The sequence below is a fragment of the Bactrocera dorsalis genome, chromosome 4 (genome assembly GCF_023373825.1).
Source record: "Bactrocera dorsalis isolate Fly_Bdor chromosome 4, ASM2337382v1, whole genome shotgun sequence".
Taxonomy (NCBI): Eukaryota; Metazoa; Arthropoda; class Insecta; order Diptera; family Tephritidae; genus Bactrocera; species Bactrocera dorsalis.
The window spans coordinates 69,673,446-69,686,375 of record NC_064306.1 but is presented as its reverse complement, the minus strand read 5'-3'; positions in this window follow the sequence as shown (position 1 = coordinate 69,686,375).

The window sequence follows — 12,930 nt, the reverse complement described above, 5'->3', positions numbered from 1 at the left end:
GGCGGCTGGCGCTAAACATACACGTAGGCGAACGCAAGTAATTATACATGCGACTTGTATGCGCTCACCTAGGTTCCTTGTGCTTATTTGCCGCGCCACATGTGTGCGCGTCGCAGTCCGTCTGTCATAGTTTTCGCAAATCAATAAAATTGCTTTTGCTAAAGTACGGTATTGGTGTGCGTGTGTTTGTGGCGACCTAACGACCAGCATTTGCCACATTATCTCTGCCAAAACGATGTCAATTTGCTTGTCTGATCTTATCAGTGTTTTGCTGTTGCGCGCCAGAAAAGGTAAAGACGCAACACGAAAAAGTTGCAAAGACTTATTTGACATGCAGGCCGCCAGAAACACACATACGCGCACAATTACATATACAATGTCTGATTGAACTGCCGTCGGCAAAGTCGAACTTTTGTGAAATGTCAGTGCAACTGTCAAAAGCTACTACATATACAAACATATATATACATACATACATATATGCTCATGAATGTGTACAATTACATATTCAGTATGTATGTAGTGCCTTAAACTAATATTTACTGCTTCCATAAGTTGCATGCCCCTATGGACCTGTTTAATATGTTATCCGTTTAGTTTTGACCTATGTACATATGTATATGAGGGTCTCAAATGTGAGTTAAAGCAAAATATGTTGCATATAGTATAATAGAAATAAATTTGTGGAAATAAATTAATTGTGCTGCACAGTGGGACTATAATGAAATTATTAGAAAAAAATTAAAATAAATATTTTTCGAAAATCTGCTATTTTCAAAGCTTTTTGGAACTATTTTCCAGAAGAATATACAATCACAATTAAATATAAAATTACAATAATTTTATTGAATAAAATAGTCTTTGCGTTTTAGAATATTAAATTTCAAATTTTTGTGAAATCCGAATTTACAAGCAAATATCCGAATTTGATATAAATTAAATTTTATAGGCATAATATAGAAATTTTTCGAAGTATTTTCGAAATTCTAAGTTTACAATTTTTATATAAAAGAAATATCTTAGTTTTGGAATATTAATTGCTAAAGCCACAGTTAAGCAATTTTTCGAACTATTTTTCAAATCCGAATTAAAAATTTTACTGATAAAAAAGACCGGATTTGAGAATGTACGCGTAATATAGAAATTGTTTGAAGTATCTCCGAAATTTTTCGAAGCATTTTCGAAATTTCGAGTTTAAAATTTTTATATTAAAGTAATGTCCTAATTTTAGAATATTAATTGTTAAAGGTGCAATTACGTAATTGTTCGAACATATTCGAAATCCGAATTAGGAATTTTCTAAATAAAAGAAAATGCCTGTGTATGATAATGTTAAATCGATTTATTTTCGAAAACTAAAATTAGAATTTTCAAAACTATTTCTGAAATCCGAGTTACGAATTTTAAAGGGAAAGAAATTTCGAATATTTTCGAACTTTTTTCCGAAACGAAAACTTTTTCGATTTCGAAAATAATAACTAAAGAAAGTTCGAATTGAAAAATCTCACTTATCTATTATGTGTTCGCTTTTGTTTTTTCGAAATATGTTTTTAAATCTGAAATAGAATAGCTTATAAATGAAATAAAATATCTTATAAATTAAAAAGTGACGAGTTGTAGAATCTTATTTTTTTCGAAAATTTTTCGTATCGCTTTCGAAATCTTAATTTAGAACTTTATAGAATCTAAAATCTAAATACTTTAATTTTAATGGACACATTTTCGAACTATTTTCCTAAATGAATTTTACAATTTTTAAACACGAGTTCCAAACATGGTATTTTTCTTCAGCACACTTTAGATATTTTTTCGTTCTAAAGGGTGATTTTTTAAGAGCTTGATAACTTTTTTTAAAAAAAAACGCATAAAATTTGCAAAATCTCATCGGTTCTTTATTTGAAACGTTAGATTGGTTCATGACATTTACTTTTTGAAGATAATTTCATTTAAATGTTGACCGCGGCTGCGTCTTAGGTGGTCCATTCGGAAAGTCCAATTTTGGGCAACTTTTTCGAGCATTTCGGCCGGAATAGCCCGAATTTCTTCGGAAATGTTGTCTTCCAAAGCTGGAATAGTTGCTGGCTTATTTCTGTAGACTTTAGACTTGACGTAGCCCCACAAAAAATAGTCTAAAGGCGTTAAATCGCATGATCTTGGTGGCCAACTTACGGGTCCATTTCTTGAGATGAATTGTTGTCCGAAGTTTTCCCTCAAAATGGCCATAGAATCGCGAGCTGTGTGGCATGTAGCGCCATCTTGTTGAAACCACATGTCAACCAAGTTCAGTTCTTCCATTTTTGGCAACAAAAAGTTTGTTAGCATCGAACGATAGCGATCGCCATTCACCGTAACGTTGCGTCCAACAGCATCTTTGAAAAAATACGGTCCAATGATTCCACCAGCGTACAAACCACACCAAACAGTGCATTTTTCGGGATGCATGGGCAGTTCTTGAACGGCTTCTGGTTGCTCTTCACCCCAAATGCGGCAATTTTGCTTATTTACGTAGCCATTCAACAGAAATGAGCCTCATCGCTGAACAAAATTTGTCGATAAACACATTTCGAACCGAACACTGATTTTGGTAATAAAATTCAATGATTTGCAAGCGTTGCTCGTTAGTAAGTCTATTCATGATGAAATGTCAAAGCATACTGAGCATCTTTCTCTTTGACACCATGTCTGAAATCCCACGTGATCTGTCAAATACTAATGCATGAAAATCCTAACCTCAAAAAAAATCACCCGTTATTTTCGAAACTTTTATAAACTGTAAAAGTGCCCGAATTTAAAAATTTTATGGAAAGATTTATTTGTTTCTGAATTTAGAATTTTCCATTTTATGGATACATTTTCGAAATTTTTCCAAAATTTTTTCGAAATCTGAATATTGGAACTCAAAAAATTTATACCGTTATTTTATTTTCTGAAAATAATAATACTTGGTATTCGATCACAGTGCTCTGCACGATTATCACATTTACATATATGCCACATGTAATCAAGTTTACTGCATATATAATGAAAACACGTTGCAAATAATTCTTTCAACCAATAGTCAATTTAAAATTGTCAGCGACAGTCAATTGGCGGCGAACGCTATTGACATGCTGAAAATAATAAAAATAAAGACACACAACCATTTTGCATTGAGCAGCTGTGGCAGCCACAACTACTTGACAATTGCCACGACGGTTTAGCTGGAATTATGTGTTCACCTATATCTGGCGATTTCAAGTGGTTTCGAGAAACTGTAAAGTCATATACGCTCACACATATGCGATCGTTGTCTGCGCTCATTTTTGTATTGGTAGAACTCTGCTCAGCTACAAGCATTGTGAAATGTTGCGCATGCGCAGGTGAGATTAAAATATTAGATTTGTGACGCGAGTCACATGTGTACACACAAGTTGCTTGTGCCCATTTGCGACAGAAAACAACACAAATTAGCGATCTTTACAAGCACAATGGCAAGTAGACGCGCAGCAACCGAAATATCTAAATCCATTGCTGAATTGCCGAATTGCCGAAATGGGAATACAAAGAACATGTGAGATTTGGACTGCGAAAACTAGATAAAACAAAGAATTAAGGCAGCTTTTTAATTTTATTTGCCACAAAAGCATAAAAGACATACATACACACTATATGTGTATATGTTATATACATACATAGAATGGCTTAAGCAGATAATCGCACTCATATTTAATGTCATAAAATGTGCCATGCACGAACAAATCACGATTTATAGACTTTTGCAGTTCGCAAGCAGCTTTTTATTCTAACGGTAAATGATATATCTACCTTTATGTGTTTCTATATATATACGTGTAAGAAGCTATACATGTATGCATACCCTCATATACATATTTGCAATTCAATGACGGCATTAACCGATATATAACTGGTATTTCATGCGAGACAAATGGCTGTTCCCAAGCGATTTATGAGATTTGCGATTTAAGTTGAATTAAACAATTCAATAATATTTATTTATAAATTGCAGTCGGACATTTTATAAAAATCTAAATGAATAGAAGCTGACAGTTGTGAAAAAAATGTTTATTATAAATAGTCAACAACGGTTGTGCGACTTGGAAAGACAAAGAGTTGAGTAGTATGCGCTGGTAAATATTTATAATACATACTTGCAACTTTTGTATTTCATTAATAAAGTCAGGCTTTTAGTAGCCATTTTGTTTATTAAAAGGCGATTATAACATATAAAGAAAGAATCTTGAATTTTAAGAAACAAATTTTAAAATTTTTTGCACTTGTGTGGAAGGTAATATGTTCATACTTATATCGCGAGAAAGAGAAATGTACATATATGTATGTATGTATGTAAATCTATCAGCAGATTTGAGACTGTCAGATTTTAAGGTTGCAAAAAGTTCTTCAAACAATGAAAAACGTAAGACTAATAGTATTGGACTTGAGGAGACCTTTTTCCAACCTATAAAACGGAGCTCCGATAAAATTATGGAAAAACAGAAAAAACTGGCATCGTCGTCTCAGATAAATTGCGATAGCAATAGATACCTTACTGGATCCTGATTTTAATCGGTGAATATGTATCTACTTCATTTTTATTCTTTATTGGTGTAGACTTCGCTTACGCGGTTATAGCTTCAACAATAGTTTTCAAGAGCGCACCAGTGCTTTTTCCTTTTAGCTGATTATACTTTCTCTATTCAATTCTGCTCGAATTATTTTCTCTAGAAGTAGTTTGAAGAAGTCGTACGAAATAGGGTCTGCAACCTCGCTTTGTATCGAATTTCTCGGAAAGGTTCTTCACGATACCGACGGATAATATCAAATATGCGATGTTTAGAAGGCTTATTCCACGGTCGTTGGCGCAGATTGTGGGGTCTCTCTTAAGAGCGTTTTCGGCCAGATTGTCAAGCTCACACATTTCGGTCTCTCTCTTTTTTTGTCTGCAAAAAACTCTTGCTATCTATCCCATCCCGTACGTGTTGTGGTCAATTGTAACGTTTTGCAGTAGGCAGTGTATTTTGCTGCCCCACAGTTCCCTTATACCGAGTTGCTGATGAGTGCTCTTAGAGAGCGGGAGTGCAAGCCAAGTAGAAAATCATTCGGCTGTCTGTTGTAATTACAGCTTCTCAGAGTCGAAATTTCCTTATGTTTATTGACGTGCGTGTTTTCCAACACAGTGGCGGGATCATACCTTGACTGCAACAAGATAGTGTTCCGAGTCAATGTTAAGACCTTGGAGCGTACACACGTCTAAAATACTGGAAACGTGTCTTCCGACTATCACAACATGATCGATCTGGTTGGTTTCTTTTCGAACCGGAGACAGTCAGGTAGCAGGATGATTTTTCCTTTGCTGTGACTACGTTAATCCGGCGGAGTGAATGCCAAGACTCGGCGACGGAGTCTCTCTACCACCATGAATCCCACGCCGAGACCAGAAGTCGTGAGCTGCTTGTGCTATATGTAAAAGAATCGTTTCTGACCACTTCTAAATGAAAGGCTCTCAGAAATATACACATGGTTTCATCCTCCTTCCAATGTAGAGTCCAAATGTTGTGATAAAGATATGAAAACGATTTTTGTTATCCATTTTTTGTATGACTTTTATTGACATTTAAAAAATATAAAAAAAGTGAGTAAAGGTGTTTCCTGTTAGACATGATTCCAAACCTTGTAATGATTTAAAACGAACAAATTGTAAAAATTCGTCATTAGTAAAGATGTAGCTACCGGACCTTTGCCAAAGAAAAAAATTTAAACATGACATTGTATTGAAAAAAAATGTTATTCCCCTATTTTATGACTTTTTGAATTTTTAAAAATAGTTAAAATTCAAATTTTTCAAAATATGAAGCATGCACAATAGCGATACGTATAACAAAAATCTCAATAAATAAACATTTACTTGAAACATTAAGAAATTATATTAATACTTTCTAATATCAAATCCTACTAAATTGAAAAAACACATCATAAATCGTAGACGTGCGTATTGAACAGAAAATTTTCACAAACAATGTGGGCCAAGTTTTGAGAATCTTTCGAAAACTTCTTCGGCTGGGACTTCAAGTGATCAAGTTCATCTTTGAGCTTCAAACATCGCACGACGTCAATAAGGTTTCCCATTTCTTCGGTTTTCAAAACACATACTTTTTTATAGAATCAGGTGAAATACATCCAATACTTCTCTAAAAATCCAACAGAGGAATGTACACTGAGACCCTATAGTACTCTTCGCAAGTTCTCACTCAAAAATGTGCCATCAATTGTCTGGATAAATGGATCGAAAATGTTATTCAGCTTTTTGCCTTCTATTTCGGAACGTTACAAGCATATTTATTATATTTGATGACTTGTTATCGATTCTCCCTGAAGAATAGCGCTGTCGTTGCTTTTCCTGCTGTTTCCTTATTTTTCCAGTTACTATTTTTTCTACGTCGGAAAACTTGGAGGATAAACCGGGAGGAATATATCAATCGAACAAATCACAGAAGGAGTTGAATGCAGCATCTATTTCAAGTTCTCCATCAAGCCGCGTCGCTTCAACTTTGGCACTTTCAGTTACGGAGCTGATTGGATTTCTTAACAATTTAATCTGCATACATTGCTACAATTTGTAACGTCAGCCCCATTTCCCCCTCTAGATCCATCACTTTATTTTCTAACCTTCTTATATTTTGTGCTTCCTGTCGATTTTCAGCAAGACTGCTTAAATCTTTAGAAATTAAAGAGTTCGTTCCCTATGAGTTGACTTATTTAAGTATGCATGCAGATGTTGCTATAAACCGTTGTTAATTTTTACGATTGTTGCGCTTGCGTGTGCTAAAAATGTTTATGCCTTCCAAACGCTCCCATTGCTGCCCTTAAACGCAAAGTGTAACTGTTATTTATGGCGCAATTGTCCTTCCAGCTGTCCTTTCCTAGCAAGAGCTTCAACTTCCTCTGCACTCCCCTTTCAAATGCTCGAAACAATGCAGATAACGCAAACACAGCAATAATATCCTTCATAATTTATTTTTTATGTTTTTGTTTGCCACTCTCCGCCGCAGATAGTAATTTTATTTATTTTTTCTCATTATTACCTGTAAACAGCACACACACACATGCACCAGCATTTATTACATGCCGGCAGCATCCTTCGGTGATCATTGCACGTACGCAAACACTCACTCACCAGCCTTCACTTAGTAGCTGTCGCTGTCGCTGTCACTGGCACTGACGTTTCATATGCAACTCTGCGCGTACGCGTGGTACGTGATTATTTGCCCTTGCGCTGGATTTATCACCAGAGCAAATACAAATACGCACATGTGATGATAAAATTACACCGCTATAATACACCTGAGTGTGTGTGTGTATGTGTGCTGCCGCTGAATTTCCTCATCCCAAGCCAAATATATATTTTTTCTCCACTTCTAATCCACTCTCACTCAGCTCTTGTCGGTCGACAGCCTTCCCATATCCTAAGAAAATATGCTTTCAACACCTTTCTTATTTGCTTTAAGATAATTTAAAAGAAACACTAAGCAAATAAGCGGTAAAGAGTGAAGACCAGCGAGTCAAGTGAGACATGCGCACCAACCAAGCAACCAAAAATCAAAATCTATTTGTTAAAACAATAAAACCGAGGTGTGAAGTACAAATAAACGATTTAGTAGTTAGCATCTTAATTTGGGCACCAGCGTGTCTGTGCTGGCACCGCGATAATCAAGCCATATGCTCACGTGTAGATCAAAAGCGACGACGGCACTCTATCAGCGCGCACTTCAAAGAGAGCCGGGTGTGTAAATAGATGCTGAGTAAGTTCTCGAATTTTCAGAGTTCTGATAAACGGTCGCGTTTCTCTTAATGAAGTTATTAAGAAAACTGTTCCAGTGTTTTACCTTCGTTGTGACTTCAGTCGTAGGTGTTGTATCGTTCATTACACTTTTCACACTTTCGTCGTAATTGTGGTGAATTCGAGACTGTTGGTGGAAGGGTTGGCGTGGTAACTGAGAATGAAACAAATTTTGATTCACAATTAAAGGCGTCTGAATTTTGCTTATACCGCTTTATTCTATATATTTACTAAAGAAACCATACTTGTTCGAGTTAACGAATTGCTCGAGTCTTCAAATGTTTTGTATTATAATTTATTTACTCGTTTCATCGGGTTGTTTTCTAATTACTAGAAAAAAGTCATTTTTGTTTGCCTTTCTTATGTTCGAGCGAATTCTATAGGCCATTTTTTCGCGCAATGATTGCAGCACATTCATTTTTGTAAGGCTTTCAGCAAGGACCCGTTGAACAGTTATGTTAAAAATTGATACCTGTCCCTCAATCTAACTTATTTCAAGCTCTATCCGAAAATGTTGCAGGATTTCTCGGGTTAATTATTTCCTCTATTTCGACCTAACGCATCCATTAGGGAAAATGGCTGCGAACAGAGAATTTCGACTTTGTTATTCTCATCACGTTTTGATCCAATCAAAAGCATGACATTCGGCGGCAAAATGACGCTGTAATTGATCCATCATCAGACTTCAATTCATCCATTCATGCGTTGTCAAGAAGAAATAAAGCCTTTGAGGCAAAAACATTCGGGTCCTTTGCTTAGCTTGGCATGTAACTCCCTAGCTTTTTCGTCTAAAATTAATCCGTTAATCGGGTATTTCTTATTGCGTTATAATTAAATGGTGATCCTAGTAAAGGTACCTTTTTCATCATGGAATGGCTTACGCCTGAACAATCTTTACAATTTGTTCAACTTTATTACAAAAATTCACGTTCTGTAAAGAATGTGTTTCGCGCATGATCGGCCTATTGAGCAACACCATCAACCATCTTGAGACGTAGCACTCATTATTGGATAATACATATTCGACGAATAGACCATGTCCAGTAAAAAAAATACAACTGCTGTACTTGAAAGTGTACACGAAGACCATGGAAAGTCGATTCGGCGTCGTTCGCAGCAACTCGGTCTGACGTATGGTACGACTTGTCACATTTTATGTCGAGATCTTAAATTTGAAGCATACAAATTACAACTTGTGCAAGGACTGAAGGCGTTCGACATTCCCAGGTGGCATCGCTTCGCTCTATGGGCTCTTCAAAGTTGCAAGAAGATCCGAGATTTTCGAGCTAAATTTTGTTCCGCGATGAGTCCCATTTCTAGTTCAATGGGTATATAAACAAGCAAAATTGTCGCATTTGGGACGAAGAGCAAGCCGAAGAGATTCAAGAGCTGCCATTTCATGCAGAAAAAACAACGGTTTGGTGTCGTTTGTGTCCCGGAGGAATCATCGGTCCATATTTCCGTCCGTCAATGACGATCGACGAAATTGAAGTTGGTGAGAAATGCCGATATTGGACTACCATAGCACATAGTTTTCACACAAACCGATCGAAACCGAAACTTTGTGAGGAAAAATTTGATTGAAAAGATATTTTCGTGAAATTCGGCATATATTATTGCCCAAGGTGATGCTACAATCACTAAATATATGGTTCAGATCGGACCAAGTGTAGTATAAAGTTTTAGGTAACTTTAACTTGAATGTTGTTTATATCAATGAAAGTGCCTAGAAAGTTAGGTTTGGCTAGGTTAAAGGGTTGATCCCTCTGCAATACGAATTCATGTGGTGAGATATCATGCGAGATGTGTTTGGGAAGTGTTGAGATGATTATATATTATCTTCGCCCAAACAGTTTATACTATCCGTTAAGATATTCAATATTATTGCGTGAATCCCTATCGGAAATTGTTCAGTCAGAACTCTTACAATCACTAAAAAGGTGGACCTTGCTTGGAGTGAACAGTTCCCAAGACCTCATAGCATTTACTCTGGGCCAGAAGGACTTTGTAATTGCACAGTAATTGAGCAGCGCTTGCTGATTGGGTTCGAGGTCCAACGGTCCTGAATCAGAGGAAGCCAAGGGATCTACTACCCGTTTTCATTCTGCAGTTATTGAGACTGAAATGCCTGTCTTAGCAACCTCGTCCGTTTTACTCTTTCCTGCACTACAATAGTTAAGCCTGTTTAGAAGGATATAAATTTCTTTTCCTCCACCATATCCACATGAGTCAACGACTGTGACTTGAAATGAGGAATATGGGTTAAATTGCTTGGTTAAAAGTTTGACAAAAATAATATTAATCGGAACTGCTTCGCGTAGTGTTAGAAGCTTTTGCACCTGACCACCCCACCTCGCTTTACACAGACAGCATTGATGATATTCACCCTGGGAAAATTAGCGTTCCACCTAGAACCAAGCGAAACATTGTATTCTCAAGCAACCGTAAGACTTTAATTAAGTATGCTTACGAACATCATTCATTTCGGAGCCCCTGCAATGGACAGTGTTACATTTAAGCATTGAAGCCATCAATAAAATTCACCAGCAACTTGTGAGTGTCATAACGGAATGCACACACACACATATTTAACAGCGCAATTTAAGCATTGCAGAAGAGGAGCGACCGCAGCGCAACCGCAAATATTGAATATGAATACCTGACTGCCCGAGTGCCTTCCCGGCTGACCAACTGCCACGCTGACCGAATACCAGCTGACAGCGCGAATGCTGAAATGCCTGCGTCGGAATGCCTGCCATCGCACAGCGCGCCGTGGGGCACACACCGCATAAATACTGTTTGTTTCGTTGTTGTTGTTTTTGCAATAAATACCTGTACGAGCAGTCGAAATGTCATTCTTTTAGCGCTGCAGCGTCAGCCAAATGAACCGAAAAATACAAATATTTCGATTTTTTGCGCTCAGCTCCACCGAAGGCATTATGCCACAGCGCGTCTGTTGAGTGCGGCACGTATGCATACATATATGCGCCAGCAATTGTTGTTATTGCCGCTGATAAGTTTTATTGCATTTCGCATTGTTTCTGTGCGCCATGTGGCACGATCGCAAACACCTACAAAAGCGCCCAGGCGCATGACAGCGGTTTGGTGGACGCTGGTGTGACGGCTGCTAGCTGCTGGTGGTTCATAATTCACGTTTTTACTGTCACACATTGCACACTGCTGCGACGCAAGGCTGGGCAGGCGCACATGAGCGTGCGTGTGTGTGTGTGTGTGAAGGCCTGTGTGGGTGTCGGGCGCTTTGGACCATGTGCACCGTGTGAGCCGTCATGCTAATGTCTGTCGACTTGACACCGTTTGCCCGGGTGAGTTATGTTGCAGGTTTATTTGCAACGCCACAGCCATAAAAGCTCGCCCCACCACTCGCGCGGCGCTGGTGTCTTGCAGTTGTTTCGTTGCCGTTGCTGTGTCAACAATTTTGTTTGCCATTCGCCACGGTTATCGTAAATGCTTGTTGGTTGTTGCTTGTTGCTTGTTGTTGCACAGTCAAAATCACTTTCGAGTATTGGCTTCATTAATTCCATGTCATTGCTTGTGTTAAGGACCCACTTGAACGGGAGTTAATTGTTGTTGTTCAGATATGATGTAATGAATGTAGATTTCGGAATCAAATTTGTAATTAACTAGGCTTGGAAGAGAAATATAAATTTGTATTTGAGAAAATGTTAGTGAAATCAGATGGACAAAATTAGTTATAATCAAGACGGATACAAAAATAAAATATTCATTGAAAAAAATTAATAAAAACATACAAGAAAAGAAAAGCTACGCATGACAAAGAATCAATCGCCACCGGTCAACTGGTCAATCGTGTCAAAAGCCACTCAATCACAAAGAAGTATCCCGACTACAAGCGGCTTTGGCAGACACGCGCTTGCTGCCGTCAGCGCCTGATACAGCTTTCCGATGTCGGTTAAATGATGAATTTGTGGTTTTGTCATAACGTTTAGTTAATCAAAAGCATAAATACAGGAACTATAGCACGTTTGCACTCTTCTTCTCTTCACCTACCTGGGCAGCTGGGAAGTTCACACCCGGTTAAACGGTTGCTCTTTGCTTTGGAACGCGCTCTTTGTGATGGCATTCAGTCAGTCATTGCGCCGCATTGTTATTCACCGATTGAACAGTCGTGCAGTCACACCAAACAATGAAAACCAACAAAAACGGAATGCAGCAGCCAAAACTGAGCTGGGTCTCTCTAAACGTTCACGCTATTGATGACTGAAAATGCGAAACACACGCCAAAAGCAAAACGAAACTGGGCGGTGAACTGAATAGTTCGAACTGGCAAAGGTCAGAGAGGATCAAGCGAGCGCATCAGTATTTAATTTTACAAATTTACTAATTTAATCGCATATTTTATTTGGATCTACATATATGTTTACATTGTGAAGCTGTTGAAACAGTTCCAATGAAATTTGTGTGGAACTGTAGGACGAAACAAGTTTGTGTTATACTTCACCGAGAACAGAACTAGTGCTATGATACTATAGAACTCTGCTTTCAATTAAGTTCAGTACGATAACTTTGAAAAAGTGTAAGCTGTTGTACTCGAAAATCCTAAAGTAAGCAAATCTGCCAAAGATTAATTTATTTTCCTTCTTTCGGGAAAGATCCATAGGTTGCCATGGTATCAAAATCTTCGAAGACATTAAAGATTTGACGATCATGGGGTTAGGTTAGATTAGGTTAGATGGCTGATCTAAACAGATTGTACGTGAACTGCTTCATGTAGTTATTTGTGAAGCCATAGAAAAGAAGAACTTCTACTGCTGCACTCTGGAGCAGTAAATCTACTGCTACCTTAATGGCTCCAACATCGCCAATAATCAGGAAGTCTGAAGCTGGAGAGCTACTGACAGACAACCTCTCCACCAACCTTTCCTCCATCAGTGCAGAAGATCAATACCCCTTTCCTTCAACGGCTTCTTCCTCACCGGTATATGGGCAGAAAAGGAGTCGGCAAAGTTAGGTTTGGCGACTCCATGATCCAAGTAAGCTGGTATAAAGTCAAGGTGTGTGAGGATTTCCGAATCTTTAGACACGTATTTTTTTAGGAACCCAAATTCCCTGAGTCT